The sequence below is a fragment of the Bicyclus anynana genome, chromosome 7, assembly GCF_947172395.1.
Source record: "Bicyclus anynana chromosome 7, ilBicAnyn1.1, whole genome shotgun sequence".
NCBI classification, from domain to species: Eukaryota; Metazoa; Arthropoda; class Insecta; order Lepidoptera; family Nymphalidae; genus Bicyclus; species Bicyclus anynana.
The window spans coordinates 18616576-18631505 of record NC_069089.1 but is presented as its reverse complement, the minus strand read 5'-3'; the positions used below and the strand labels follow the sequence as shown (position 1 = coordinate 18631505).

Sequence of the window (14930 nt, the reverse complement as noted above, 5' to 3'; positions counted from 1 at the left end):
TTATTTTCTAATGATAAGTATCTAAGTCCTACAATCCCAATTTTAAAAATACTACCTTAACTCATATACAAAATTTCACTCCCCCTTTATCCACACGTAATATGAATATTCAGAAAATCGTGAAAGGTGACTGTCCTCCGTCTTCATCACCAGACCCCCTAAGCAGTCACATTCTCATCAATATAAAATTTATCAAGTCCAAACACAAGGTAGCTACTGTGAACCGTCGAGGAGTTCCCTTAACTCTCCTTCATCTTCGTCACCAGACCCCTAATACAGTTACAACCCATCTAGGTGGAAAGTTCTCATCAATACAAAATTATCAAGTCCAAACACAAGGTAGCTACTGTGAACCGTTGAGGAGTTCTCTTAACTGTCATTCGTCTTCATCATCAGACTCTTAATACAGTCAACCCATCTAGGTGGAAAGTTCTCATCAATACAAATAAATCAAGCCCAAACAAAAGGTACCTGCTGTAAATCGTTGACGAGTTCCATCGTCTGTGTTTCGGCTCCATCATCAAACCAACTCCAGACCTTCATAAAAGTATAGTGGTTTAAAATACCTTATGGAAACACTAACAAACGCACTAGCCGTCCCTACAATTTTCGAAAGTTCCCCTCGATTTCTCCAGGATGCCATCATCAGATCCTGACATGAAAAAAATGGGACCACCCTGGAATGAAACCCTTCAAATCAAAAAAAGAATTTTCAAAATCGGTCCACAAATGACGGAATTATCGCTGGACATACATAAAAAAAAAAAAAGAAGAAACATTTTTTTTTTAATTTTCTTTGTACCACTTTATACACGTAACTAATATAGGTACATACCCGTACATAATTTCAGCTTTCTAGTTTTAACAGACTCTGTACTGACAACTTTATCTTTTTAACAACGGAATTAGTACGCAATTTTCGATTTTACACAATGGATCAGCAGCGCATGCGAATAAGTCTGTTGATGATGATGATATGATGAATTTCGGTCCGACCTGTATGACAAAAACTATTAGGGGGGTATGAGTAGGGGCTTAGCACCGCCTTCATACTGATCAGCAGGTAGAACATATTAAGATGTTATTTTTCGCTTTTTAGTTTAGTGGGTACGTTTTTAGGTTTTGAAGTTGCTTGTATTTTTTTTATTAAAATTTTTATTATTTTTCCATTTTTAGTGTAAAATTTCATCTCAAACGAATACATCAGACCCCTAATGACAGTCACAGCCAATCTTGGTACAATATTCTTAGTAATACAAATTAATCAAGCCCAAACACAAGGTAGCTACCGTAAACCGTTAGGGGTTCCCTTAATTGACCTTGGTCTTCATCATCAGACCCCTAATAACAGACACAACTCATCTAGGTAGAAAGTTCTCAGCAATAGGAATTAATCAAAGCCAAACACAAGGTAGCTACTGTAAACTGTTAAGGAATTCCCTTAATTATTGTCCTTGGTCTTCATCACCAAACCCCTAAATGATAGTCACAACCTCTCTATGTGGAAAGTTCTCATTAAAACAAATTAATCAAGCCCAAACACAAGGTAACTGCTGTAAATCGCCCTGGAGTTCCCTCGTCTGTTTGTAGTGCTTAAAAGTACTAAATGGAAAAGTTTACGAACACACTAGACACCCATATAATTTTCGAAAGTTCCCGTCAATTTCTCCAGGATTCCATCATCAGATCTTGACATGATGACAATGGGACCAAATGGGGACTATACTGTTTCAAACAAAAAAGAATTTTGGAAATCGGTCCAAGCGTCTTTGAATAATCAGTGTACATACATAAAAAAATACCGAATTGAGAACCTCCTCTTTTTTGAAGTCGGTTAAAAATATACTCACTCCTCGACAGAGATGTGATTTATTTGAAATACTTCTATTTAAAATGCAAAATACCTATTTTGTATTTTGAATTTATATGCCTTTTAGGAAAAAGCATTTTGTATTTTATTTGAAATACCTTTCGAGATGTATTTTGCATTTTTAATATTCATTTCAGAATGCAAAATACTTTGTGATTAAGTTTAGCCAACATTAACCATAGATGATACATTATCATTAACAGTCAAACAAAACGAAATGAACGAATGACGCTTGTATTGCCGAATTTGACCAATAGAGGCGCCTGCTAGCGCGCCCTTTTTAGGGTTCCGTAGTCCACAAGGAACCCTTATAGTTTCGCTATGTCCGTCTGTCTGTCTGTCTGTCTGTCCGTCCGTCCGTCCCATGATCCTGCTCAAATCTAAAAGGGGAGGCTGTCCGCCGAATGTATACGGCATGCTGGCCAGCTACTTTGCGAACCGGCGTGTCGGTTTGTTCGTCGGAAGCCAGGTGCAGTGGAAGACCTCCACTATGGGGTGCCCGCAGGGATCAGTGCTGGGTCCTACATTGTGGAATGTCCTTCTGGATGACTTGCTTCGGTTGCCGCTACCGGGGGGGGTCAAGGTCATCGCGTACGCGGACGACGTCACGGTGCTGATCGCGGCGGATACTCGCAGAGCGATAGAATCCGCAGCGTCCGAGTCTATCCGGCAGATTGAGGACTGGGGCCGTCGTAACCGGCTCAGTTTCGCTCCTAACAAGTCGCAAACTATGACGTTCAAGGGCAAGCTAGGGAAACGGCCCGCGGTCATCAAGCTGGGGGGTAACTCCATCAGAGCCGTGTCGGAGGCCGTCGTGCTGGGCGTCACGATCGACTCAAGTCTCTCCTTCGCGCGGCATGCGTTGTCGATCGGGGAGCGCGCGGCGCGATGCTTCGGCAAGATGTCGAGAGTCTCGACGTCTTCCTGGGGCATCCGGTATCCTGCGCTGCGCATCCTTTACCACGGAACCTTTGTGGCTACGGTGACATACGCCGCTGCGTGTTGGGCGGAAAGGGCAGAGCTGCACGTCGTGCGGACGACGCTCATCAGGAAGCAGAGGTCCTCTCTCGTCCTGCTGACAAAGGCGTACCGTTCTGCGAGCTCCGCCGCTCTGGCGGTGCTCGCGGGGGTGCTGCCTGCCGATCTGGAGGTGATCCGTGCTGCTAGGCTCGATAAGGCGCGCCAGTCCGTGCCCAAACGGGAGTGGAGCAGGCGAAGGCGAGAAATCGGGGCAGAAGTGAACGAGATGTGGCAGGAACGGTGGTCCTCGGAGGTCTGGGGTGGCGAGTTGCGGTGCTTTTTCCCGGACGTGGCCGGCAGACTCAGGGCTTCCTGGGTCGAACCGGACTACGAGACCTCACAGATCCTCATCGGGCACGGTTGTTTCCGGGCGCGTCTGCACGGAATGACGCTGTGTGAAAGTCCTGTGTGCGATTGCGGCTATGGGGATGAGGACAGACACCACGTTCTGTGGGAATGTCCTCTCTACGAGGACTTACGGCTCGAGATGCTAGGCGGAATCGAGCGCGCGGAGGCGGGGCCTGTCTACTACATGGACCTCGTTTCCTCGGAGGCAAACTTTCATCGGCTGCGGGAGTTCGCGCACCGGTGGCATAAGAGGCGATGTGACTCGGAGCGCATTGGTGCCAGTGACGGGTCCACGGGGGACGAGGGGGGGAATCTCCTAGATGGTGATGTAGCTGCCCCAGAAGGGGGAGAAAGCGCAATAAGGGACAAGGACGAAGAGTAAAGAATTTGTAGGGAGTCAAGAAGGCGGCCCGGGAACACGCGAAGAGCAAGTACCGGGCCCGCCCTCCCACTGATTCGGCCCGAATGACTGCGAAGTCGGTGGGGCCATGGGAGGTGGTGGGTTGTCCGTCCGTCCGTCCGTCCGCGGCTTAGCGCAGTGACTATAATTACTAGAAATCTGTAAATTAGCATGAGTGTGTATATTAAAATGTAAACAAATTCATATAATAAAATATTGAAAAATATTTTTTTAGGTTAAAATTATTAATTAAAAATAAATTATGAGTTAATTAAAAAGCTAAAACTATAAATAAAATAAGATATCTCAGAGTCTGTTAAAACTAGAAAGCCGAAATTTGATATGGATATGCATGCATATTAATTACGTCTATAAAGTAGTAAAAAGAAAATTAAAAAAAGTTGTTTTTGGGGTTCTTTCCTACATGCAAAGGGAGGATGAATTTTTTATCTTCTATCACATGGTGTGGGGCGCCGTTAACGGTATTTTTGTGCATTCGGGGTGTAGGGAATGTCTGTGTCTGTATCCTGTCAGTCGACCTTTAATAAAGGTATCAGGGTTCAGTTAAAATCTCTGACAATCTCCAACTCCCATCAGTGGCTCCAAGAAGCTGGTTATTTGCATCCAGCGGCCACACCCCGGTAATCACGTCGACTCGTGGGCTAAACCTGGTGGGGGGGGCTCGTTCATCAACGTTCGAGCTTTTAGCAGCTACTCCCTGCACTATGCAAAAAAGTCTACCTTGGCAATGAAGGCAGCTCAACGCTGATAAGCAAACGAGTCTGGTGGATTTGGCGAGGTAGCAAGGCAACTGTTGAAGGCCTAAGGCGGCGGCAGGAGTCAAGGTTTGTCGCCGGCTAGCTAACTGCAACCCATTTCCTTCCGATCGTCGCGGTCCTCCGCTCCATCGGGTTGTGGAAAATGTGGTCGAGGGAGTGCATCTGTGTTTGCGCAAACACTTATGCACTATAATATATCCTGCGCAACTGACTGGCTCTGTTTTTCCCGGACTTTGAAATTCAGTTAAGTCCTATGGCGACGGGTTGAGGTAGAGAAGCTTAGTAGTGATGCTTACTGGGTTTTGTCTGATACCTGCACATAGGCGGCTTAGGGAGAGTGGTCGCTCTCGCACTGCAATGGGGTGACAGTGTGGTTCGGCAGCACCCTCTGCGACAAAGCAGCTCTATTTAGAGAGGCACTGCTTTCCTCGTTCAACCGAGGAGGGGGCTAGAAAAGGTGCCCCAAAAAAGTGCTTGCCCCGTTATAGATATAAGGAGGTAGTAACCACGGCTGCCTATGCATCCTTCAAAGCGTGGTCCAAGATGCAACATATATAAAAATCAAACATCGAATATGACTTTCGGCGCATGGAATGTGCGTACACTTTTGGACGGACCAACCAGCTCGTGTCCTGAACGTAAAACTGCTGTTGTAGCTCGGGAATTGAAACGATATAATATAGATATAGCAGCGCTTAGTGAAACCCATCTGGCAGAAGAAGGGCATTTGAGAGAACATGGCGGTGGTTACACGTTTTATTGGAAAGGCACAGCCATTAGCGAACCAAGAAGATCGGGAGTTGGGTTCGCAATTAAAAATGAGATAGCTTCGAAATTAAGTGAACTCCCTGAATGTCACTCAGACAGAGTTATCTCATTGCGACTTCACATAAATAGAAATAACTTTCTTAATATTGTCAGTGCATATGCACCTACGCTTGATAAGCCTGACGATGTTAAGGATGATTTTTATGACCAAATTTCTCGGGTACTATCTAAGGTCTCGTCAACTGAGCAGTTACTGCTATTGGGAGATTTCAATGCTCGTGTGGGATGTGACCATGATGCTTGGCCGCAGGTCCTTGGTAGGCATGGTATTGGAAATATGAACAGCAATGGTCTTCACTTACTCAGTTTGTGTGCAAAATTCGGGCTGTGTATAACGAATACTTTCTTTAGACTACCTGCAAAGTATAAGACCACGTGGATGCACCCGAGGTCAAAACATTGGCATTTGATTGACTACGCAATAGTCCGTCATAGGGACATATCTCAGGTCCAAGTAACTCGCGTGATGCGGGGGGCACATTGTTGGTCCGATCATAGGCTTGTTATTACTAGAATAAAACTAAAACTACGATTACAGCGTAGGACAAGGGGGGTTAAATTAGTGCGTTTTAATTTAGAAAAATTTAACTGTCCAGATGTACGGGAGAATTACATACAAGCTCTTAATCAATCTGTTCATAATATTGATTGTAAAAATGGAGAGTTAAAATCTAATTGGAATACTTTAACATCTACCATACGTGCTGTTGGATCCGAGATATTAGGTACAAAAACTAAGAAGCATAAAGATTGGTTTGACGAAAATGACCTGACGATCTCGAACTTAATAGCCAATCATCGAAATCTCTTACGACAACATGATGCACCTTCAATTAAAGATCAAATTAAAAGTAGCTCACTTGAGTTACGCAAGCTAACGCGGAATTTAAAAAACAGGTGGTGGCTAGAGAAGGCGCAAAATATACAGTGGTTATGTGACACCAATCAACTAGGTGCCTTCTTTGCCGAAGTGCAAAATCTAGTTGGTTTCCAGCATCAATCAAAAGCTCCAATAAAGTCCTTGGATGGAAATTTATTAGCGAGTAAAGAAGATGTGCTTAAACGCTGGGCTCAACATTTTGATGAACTGCTGAATGTAGATCGATTGGCCGACCTTAGCTACATAAGGTCACTACCTGAACAGCCTAAAGATACGTCCCTTGATGATACACTTACACTCAGTGAGGTAGCTACTGCTATTGCGCAGCAGAAGAACAATAAAGCTGTTGGTATTGACGGAATTTCCGGCGAACTACTTAAATACGGAGGAGATGAGTTACACTTTACAATCTGGGAGCTTTGCTGCCATATGTGGGATAAAGAGCAAGTACCTGATGATTTTCTTGTCTCAAAAATATGTGCGTTGTACAAAAACAAAGGCAACCGTGCAGACTGTAACTCATATAGAGGTATATCACTTCTGTCAGCACCTAGTAAGATCTTTGCTCGTATCCTCTTAAATCGCCTTGTAGGAATTTCAGAAAGGATACTCCCCGAGTCCCAATTTGGGTTTCGTCCTAAACGAGGCACCTGTGAGGCAATTTTCTCAGTACGCCAGCTACAAGAAAAGAGCCGAGAGCAGTATCAACCTTTGTTTCTATGTTTTGTTGATCTTGAAAAGGCTTTCGACAGTGTGCCTCGCGAGGCTTTGTGGGTGGTACTAGGTAAGCTAGGCTGCACGGAAAAGTTTGTACGAATGTTAAGACTATTACACGACAACATGAGTTGCTGTGTATTTGTCGAAGGAGATGAATCCGAACGTTTTCCAGTAACTTGTGGTGTAAAGCAAGGATGTGTTCTAGCTCCGACTCTCTTTGCATTGTACTTTTTCGTTGTAGTCTCTGATGCTTTAAAAACCAATACACAGGGTATATCTATTCGATATCATATAGATGGTAACCTGTTTAATTTGAGACGACTAAAGTCCCATTCCAAAGTCTCGTATGACCTTATTGCGGAAGTCATGTACGCTGATGATTTGTGCTTTGTGGCGGATACTTTGTTTGGCCTGCAAGAGCTTGTTGAGAATCTTGACAAAGCGTGTGAAAAATTCGGGTTAAAAATCAATGTTACTAAAACTGAAGTTATGGCAATGAACACCTGGAATGGACAGGAGACAGCTGCTAATGTATTTCTAAAGGGCACCAGACTCAAGCAGATTGACAAATTTAAATACTTGGGCAGTACTGTCACGTCTAAAGGTGATTTGGACTCAGAGATAGCTGGTAGAATCTGTTCTGCCTCGGCAGCTTTTGGTAAATTACGAGAGAAGGTGTTTCGCTCACATGATCTACATTTGAGCACAAAAATCAAAGTGTATATGGCTATCGTAGTCCCGAATCTTCTCTACTCTGCTGAGACTTGGACGTTATATCGCAAGCACATCCGCATGCTGGATAGGTTTCATCTCAGGTGCCTTCGTGACATTCAAAACATCAGGTGGTCCGATCATATTAGAAACACTGATGTACTGCGTCGAGCACAAGTCAGTGGTATTGAGGCATATCTGATGCGGCGACAGTTGCGCTGGTCTGGGCATGTAGTGAGAATGCCCAACGAGAGGTTAGCCAAGCGCTTATTCTACTCGGAGCTCATGAACGGTAAGCGGAAACAAGGTGGACAGTTCTTGAGATATAAGGATGTACAGAAGAGGCATTTGGTTAACTGTAACATAGATTCTACTCGTTGGGAGATGTTAGCAAAAGATCGGTCAGAGTGGAGGTCCTATGTTCAGCGGAGTACCTTTGGTTTTGAAGATAGGCGGAGGCGGGATCTGGATAATCGTCGTGAACAACTTAAGGCCAAGCCACCCTCCAATATCTCATATAATTATGTGGACGGTACCCTAACTTGTCCTGTTTGCTCCAGGACATTCCGCGCAAAAATAGGGTACATAAGTCACATGAGGGCGCATGATCGAAGCCCGCGTGTAATGTGACAGAGTCTCCAGTCGCTGTTGCCGAATCGGCAAAGACGAGACGATACGATTTTTGTGCATTACATAAGGAATTAAACTGCTCATTTAATCTACGGAACTCTACTCTGTACGTGGCCCGACACGCGCTTATCTGGTTTTTTATTTTTTTCTTCGTTGGTCAAAGTGCGCGCCTTTAGTCTTGACAAGTGACAATGTCACACGAATACGACGAACATTATGACGAACGTTTTTGTTCGGCTCGGCATTGTATCTCTATTTCTCATGATAAATACAAATTATCTGTGATTTGGTCAAAAGGAATTTTATTCTGAAAAAATATTTTGAAAATACCTATTTTGGATAAGGATTTAAATAAAGTAGCATAAATAATGACGCAAACCTAAGTATATAAAACTAGCGGACGTCCGCGACTTCGTCCGCGTGAAACTCGATGTAAACTTTCAACTACCCCTACCCTACCCCTACCCTGCCCCTACCCTACCCCTACCCTGCCCCTACCCTACGCCTACCCTACCCCTACCCTACCCCTACCCTACCCTACCCCTACCCTACCATTAACCCAACCCTACCCCTACCCTACCCCTACCTTACCTACACCCCACCCCCATCCTACCCATACCCTCCCCCTACCCTATTCCTTTCCTACCCCTATCCGACCCGTACCCCTATCTCACGCCTATCCTACCCCTACCCTACCACTTCCCTATCCTACCCGTACCCTACCCTATTCTATAACTTCTCTATCTTACTCCTACCCTTAGCAAAATCGGTCCAGCCCTTCGAGAGTGGTGCGATGACCAAGGGAAATAGATACTTCAATGCTAATAGAATAGAGAATAAATTGAATGGAATAACACAGAGGCTGCACATCGGGAGGCACTATTTGCCCAGAAGTGCAGTCGTGTTTTTGTTTAGTTATAATTATCTTAATTTTTAAGTTAATTTAGTTTTAACTATTTCTGTCCAGTCTTAAGCTAAATAAATGAGTTTTATTATTATTATTATTATTAATAATAATATAAAGAGGTAAAGTTTGTGTGGTTGTAGGAGGTAATCTCGGGATCTACTGGACCGATTTGGAAAATTGTTTTACCAATAGAAAGCTACGTTATTTGCGAGTGTCATAGGCTATGTTTGATCCTCATATTCACACGGGAACGGGAACTACGTAAATGAAAGCGCGGGGCGTCATATAGCGGAATTTCTGCGTCTTTTAGAAATTTTGTAATATCTCTGAAACTATTTAACTAATTAACATACTGTAAAGGGCAAATCTTATCTCCATAATATGTGATTATTAAATAATTTATTTTAATAAGGATTAAAGTTTAGTTATATAAATAGTGACGTAAACCTAAGTATATAAAATTAATATTCTTTAAAACACTAAAGGTACTATATCTGCTAATATATAGAAGATAGATATATGGTGTCGCGGACTTTTTTGTAGAACTTTTAAAGATACATAAAGTCTCTATACATTAATTTCAATTTTACACAATAGATAAGGCAGCGCATGCGAATAAGTCTATTTAAGAGGATTTTCGGTCCGACCTGTATGACAAAAACTGTGATAACTCGGCTAATATTTATGATATCTATATAAAATATATAGCCTATAGCACTCCCCGATAATGTAGCATTCTACTGGTGAAAGAATTTTTAAAATCGGACCAGTAGTTCCGAAGATTACCCCATTTAAACAATGTGACAAACTTACAAACTTTACCTCTTTATAATATTAGTATAGATATAGATATAGATTAAACCTAGGTGTCAAAGTATTAAACAAATGTATTAATATGTATCTACTAGTACTCTCCATAGGCATACTTTCCGAACACATGTTCTCCCCCCTCAGACCAAATAAAGGACATGTATCACACTCATAGTCACAAACAAAATTGTCTGTCATTTTCTGAGGAAAACGATCTTAGATTTGGTATATTATATCTTATACTAAACTAGAAGTTTTGTCTGTTTTTTACACCATTTAACTACACATAAAAGTATTTTTACGGAGCTCTATTACTATTTAACATCGATTCTATAGAGACAGCTTTTATAATCGCATTAGATCATTGATCATATACTTTGACAGAAAAGTTACATCCAGCTAGGCAGGTCCTATACAATAGTTGGTCTGAGTCTTCCTCTGAATTTTTTGTAAAAAAATATATTGCGGTTGAGCCTATTGTGCAGGTCCTCAGTGTAAAAGTGAATGAATATTATGAACTAAAAAGTCAATGTGATTATTTTGTACACTGTAGAAGTGCAGCAAGTCCTATATTATACGGGTACCCAAAGCTGCTTTACTAGGATCTTACCAGATGTGGCTAGACAAGGAGAACAAAACAAATGGAGAAGGGGAGTGTTAATCTATTGTCAAGGTATTCTAAGGAATACCATGACAATCGATGGATGCCACCACCATTGGTCACAGGTCCGGTGATGGACCTGGTAGCTATAGGTACAGTGAATCCATGGAATGCTTTCTTATAAAATATTCAATCTTTTGTTTTGTTTGTGTGCTTTTAAAAGCACAACAAATAAACACTCAAATGTGTTCCAACCAAATAAGGTTTCAGTCCAGTAGAATCATGCCTTAAACAGTTATATTTAAATAAAAGGAACACTCGGAACAACCTGGAACCTCATCATAAAACTCTTTGATAGATAGATAAATCCATAGGTAGATAAATCATCATCATTTATAATCACATTTCATTTTGAATTTTAACACACACTTAATTAATGTCATTATTAAATATACCAGGAAGATAGGGCACGGGATGGGATGGATGAATTTTAGAATTTAAATACAAATAGCAAAAGTAATTTTGCATTTGAAATACTAAATTAGAAAAGTATTTGCATCTCTGCACACAGAGGATCCATGAAATGCTAAGATATTCATCTCTCTCAAATACAGACGGATCTATAAAGAAGCAAATCCCATGTTATATGACGCACGTCTAAAGCTCAAAGAACATAGTAAAATATATACCTTTGCATCTATTGGTTTTGTGATACGATCTGACAAACAACAAAATATCATGGCCAACGTGCGTGCCTCCACGACTCAGTGTGAGTGTCTCTGCTCATTCCACTGCTGTGGCTCCACTGCTGCTCGCTGTCATGCTAATCAGTTCGCTAACTTTCAATTATTTTTCAAATCAAAACTCAAACTATAACTACTCCACTGATAAAAATAATCAACTTTAGCTAATGCATTGATCCAATGAAACACATAAAGCAATGTACTTTAGTATTATTGGTATTGGTCTGTAACTATGGGCCACATAAGAAGGCTCGTCACACAACTGATCAAATCGATGAAGACTGATCTGATGAAGAGAACCAAAGTCACTGATATAGCTCAATGAATTGCGAAGCTGAAGTGGGCAGGCCACATAGTATATTATTGATAATTACAGCATCTGCTTTCTTACTATAGCATATGCAATATTACCTCAGCTGTAATTTTCAACTTACCACACTTACATCACAATGTACTATTCGTCGTCATCAATCCATATTCGGCTCACTGCTGAGCTCGAGTCTCCTCTCAGAATGAGAGGGGTTAGGCCAATAGTCCACCACGCTGGTCCAATGCGTATTGGCAGACTTCACACACACAGAGAATTAAGATAATTCTCTGGTATGCAGGTTTCCTCACGATGTTTTCCTTCACCGTTTGAGACACTTGATATTTAATTTCTTAAAATGCACACAACTGTAAAGTTGGAGGTGCACGCCCCAGGCCGGATTCGAACCCACACCCTCCGGAATCGGAGGCAGATGTCATATCCACTGGGCTATCATGGCTCATGTACTATTACTAAACTAAAAAGCGAAAAATAACATTGTATTTGCTACCTTCTCAGTTTGCACAATGCAATCAGTTCAATGAGATCACATAGTTGGAAGAGTACCTTGGGACCCCAACGTTCAATGACGTTGGGGTCCCAAGGTGCTGGAATAGCGACCCCGCACTAGAAAGCAGTGTTGGTTCCCCCCCACTGACGACATTGAGCGAGTCACAGGGATTCGCTGGATGCAGACGGCTCAGGATTGTGATGTTTGGAAGTCCCTACAGAAGGCCTATCTTCCTATTCTTCTGAAGAATAAGAAGAAGAAGAAGGCCTATGTCCTGCAGTAGACGTCCATCGGCTGATGATGAGGTACTTTATCAGTTATTATGTGGGTACACAGAATCAACTAAGTAGTTGAAATTAATTTATTTAAAAAAAATAATATTATGAATTAGACAAAGCGAATTGTTACAAATAACAAACTATACTATAACAAAATTAATAATTAATATATGGACTATATCAATTACTTTCATATATAGAACAATTGAAAAATTTAACTTACCTACTTAAAAAGTTTATAGTTCAAGTAGAAGTACATATAAGCCGGCTTTATCCGGATAGTACGCGTGACTCGGCGGACGGGGCGCTGAGCGCAGGATACCTGTGGCTGCGTCTTTAACAGCTCATGCGGAGTCACTCTTATTTCATCAAAATCAATCGTAATTCCCTCCCTGTAAAGGTATAATAACTTTTATTTATTGTGATGGCAGTGTCCTCCAGGTGACCTTACCGATTGTCAAAACAAAACAATATTGTCATTGTCAATCTGACAGATGTCTCGCACTAATACACAGAATAAATTATTCGATTGAGGATATTGCTCGTCCGTATATCTTTTTAGCCGTTTGTGGTTCGTAGTTTGTACACAGCGACAGCGAATACCTAAATCAAGCATAAATCGAATAATAACTACAATAATGTATTTTAAATGAAGTAGAATAATAAAAAAATACAACCGACTTGAAAATTACCTATAAAAATGTTTTTATAATACATTTGCTCGTAAAGTATCTCATAATTTACCAATTTTGATATCGTAATGTATCTCATTACGCACATGTGCCGTAATGTAAAGTAAAATGCACATGTGCTGTAATCTATATCTATACTTCTATACTAATATTATAAAGAGGTAAAGTTTGTAAGTTTGTAAGTTTGTCACATTTTTTAAATGGGGTAATCTTCGGAACTACTGGTCCGATTTTAAAAATTCTTTCACCAGTAGAATGCTACATTATCGGGGAGTGCTATAGGCTATATTTTATTTTGGTATCATATATATTAGCTGAGTTATCACAGTTTTTGTCATACAGGTCGGACTGAAATATGTCGCATGCGCTGCCTTAACTATTGTGTAAAATTAAAATTAATGTATAGAGACTTTATGTATCTTTAAAAGTTCTACAAAAAAGTCCGCGACACCATATATCTATCTTCTATATATTAGCAGATATAGTACCTATTGTGTTTTAAAAATTATTAATTTTATATACTTAAGTTTACGTCATTATTTATACAACTAAACTTTAATCCTTATTAAAATAAATTATTTAATAATCACAAAGATATTATGGAGATAAGATTTGCCCTTTACAGTATGTTAATTACTTAAATAGGTTCGGAGATAATACAAAATTTCTAAAAGACGCAGAAATTCCGCTATATGACGCCCGGCGCTTTCATTTACGTAGTTCCCGTTCCCGTGTGAATATGTGGATCAAACATAGCCTATGACACTCGCAAATAACGTAGCTTTCTATTGGTAAAACAATTTTCCAAATCGGTCCAGTAGATCCAGAGATTACCTCTTACAACCACACGAACTTTACCTCTTTATATTATTAGCATAGAAGTCTCTATATCTCTTGGTCATACCACCACTCTCGAAGGACTGGACCGATTTTGCTAAGGGTAGGAGTAAGATAGAAAAGTTACAGGGTAGGGTAGGGTATGGGTAGGGAAGCGTAGGGGTAGTGTAGGGGTAGAGTAAGTTTAGGGCCGGGTTTAGGGTAGTGGTAGGGTACGGATAGGGTAGGGGTAGGGTTGGGGTAGTGGTAGGGTAGGGGTAGGGTAGGGTAGGGGTAGTGGTAGGGTAGGGGTAGGGTTGGGGTAGTGGTAGGGTAGGGGTAGTGGTAGGGTAGGGGTAGGGTAGGGGTAGTAGTAAAGTTGACATCGAAATTTACGCGGACGAAGTCGCGGGCGTCCGCTAGTGTAATATAAAATCTTTATCAACCGTTTAAAAAGAGTTTTTATGTCAGAAAAGTGTTAAACAATTTATGAATAAAATTAAGCTTGTGAGATAAAATATAATGAAAAAAAAACATTTAATTCTTTAATTTTATTAATTTTGACAATACCTACCTGAATGTCAACCATTTATCTGTATCAGAAACACAAAAATATTAATTTACTTTATTAGTAACTAGCGGACGCCCGCGACTTCGTCCGCGTAAAAATACTCCTACCATACCGCTAACGCTAACCCTACCCTCCCCCCACCTTACCCCTACCCTAACCCTACCCGTAACCTATCCATACCCTACCCTACCCTACCCCTAACCTACCCCTACCCTACCCCTACCCTACCCTACCCTACCCCTACCCAACCCCTATGCTACTCCTCCCCTACCCTGTACGTTCCATATCCTTCCCCTACCTCTTCCTTGCCCCTACCCTACCCTACCCTACTCTTTCCCTAAATTACCCCTACCCTATCTCTATCCTACCCCTTCCCTACCCCTATCCTATCCCTACCCACAGCAAAATTGGTCCAGCCTTTTGTGCGTGGTGCAATGACCAAAAGACTATAATTTCCCAAGCGACTTCTATGCTAATACTATAAAGAGCTAAAGTTAGTGGGGTTGTCGGG

At 41.4% G+C, this 14930-nt stretch overlaps 1 protein-coding gene across 1 annotated transcript in view; it reads right to left on the bottom strand.

Annotated features, from left to right (window-relative positions):
• Positions 1 to 12812, bottom strand: part of LOC112049425 (glycogen debranching enzyme) — a 36478-nt gene extending 23666 nt beyond the window's left edge. Inside the window, exon 1 of the mRNA XM_052882352.1 lies at positions 12564 to 12812. The gene's annotated coding sequence lies outside the window, so the exon portion shown is untranslated. The remainder of the gene's footprint in view (positions 1 to 12563) is intronic.
• Positions 12813 to 14930: the final 2118 nt, after the last annotated feature.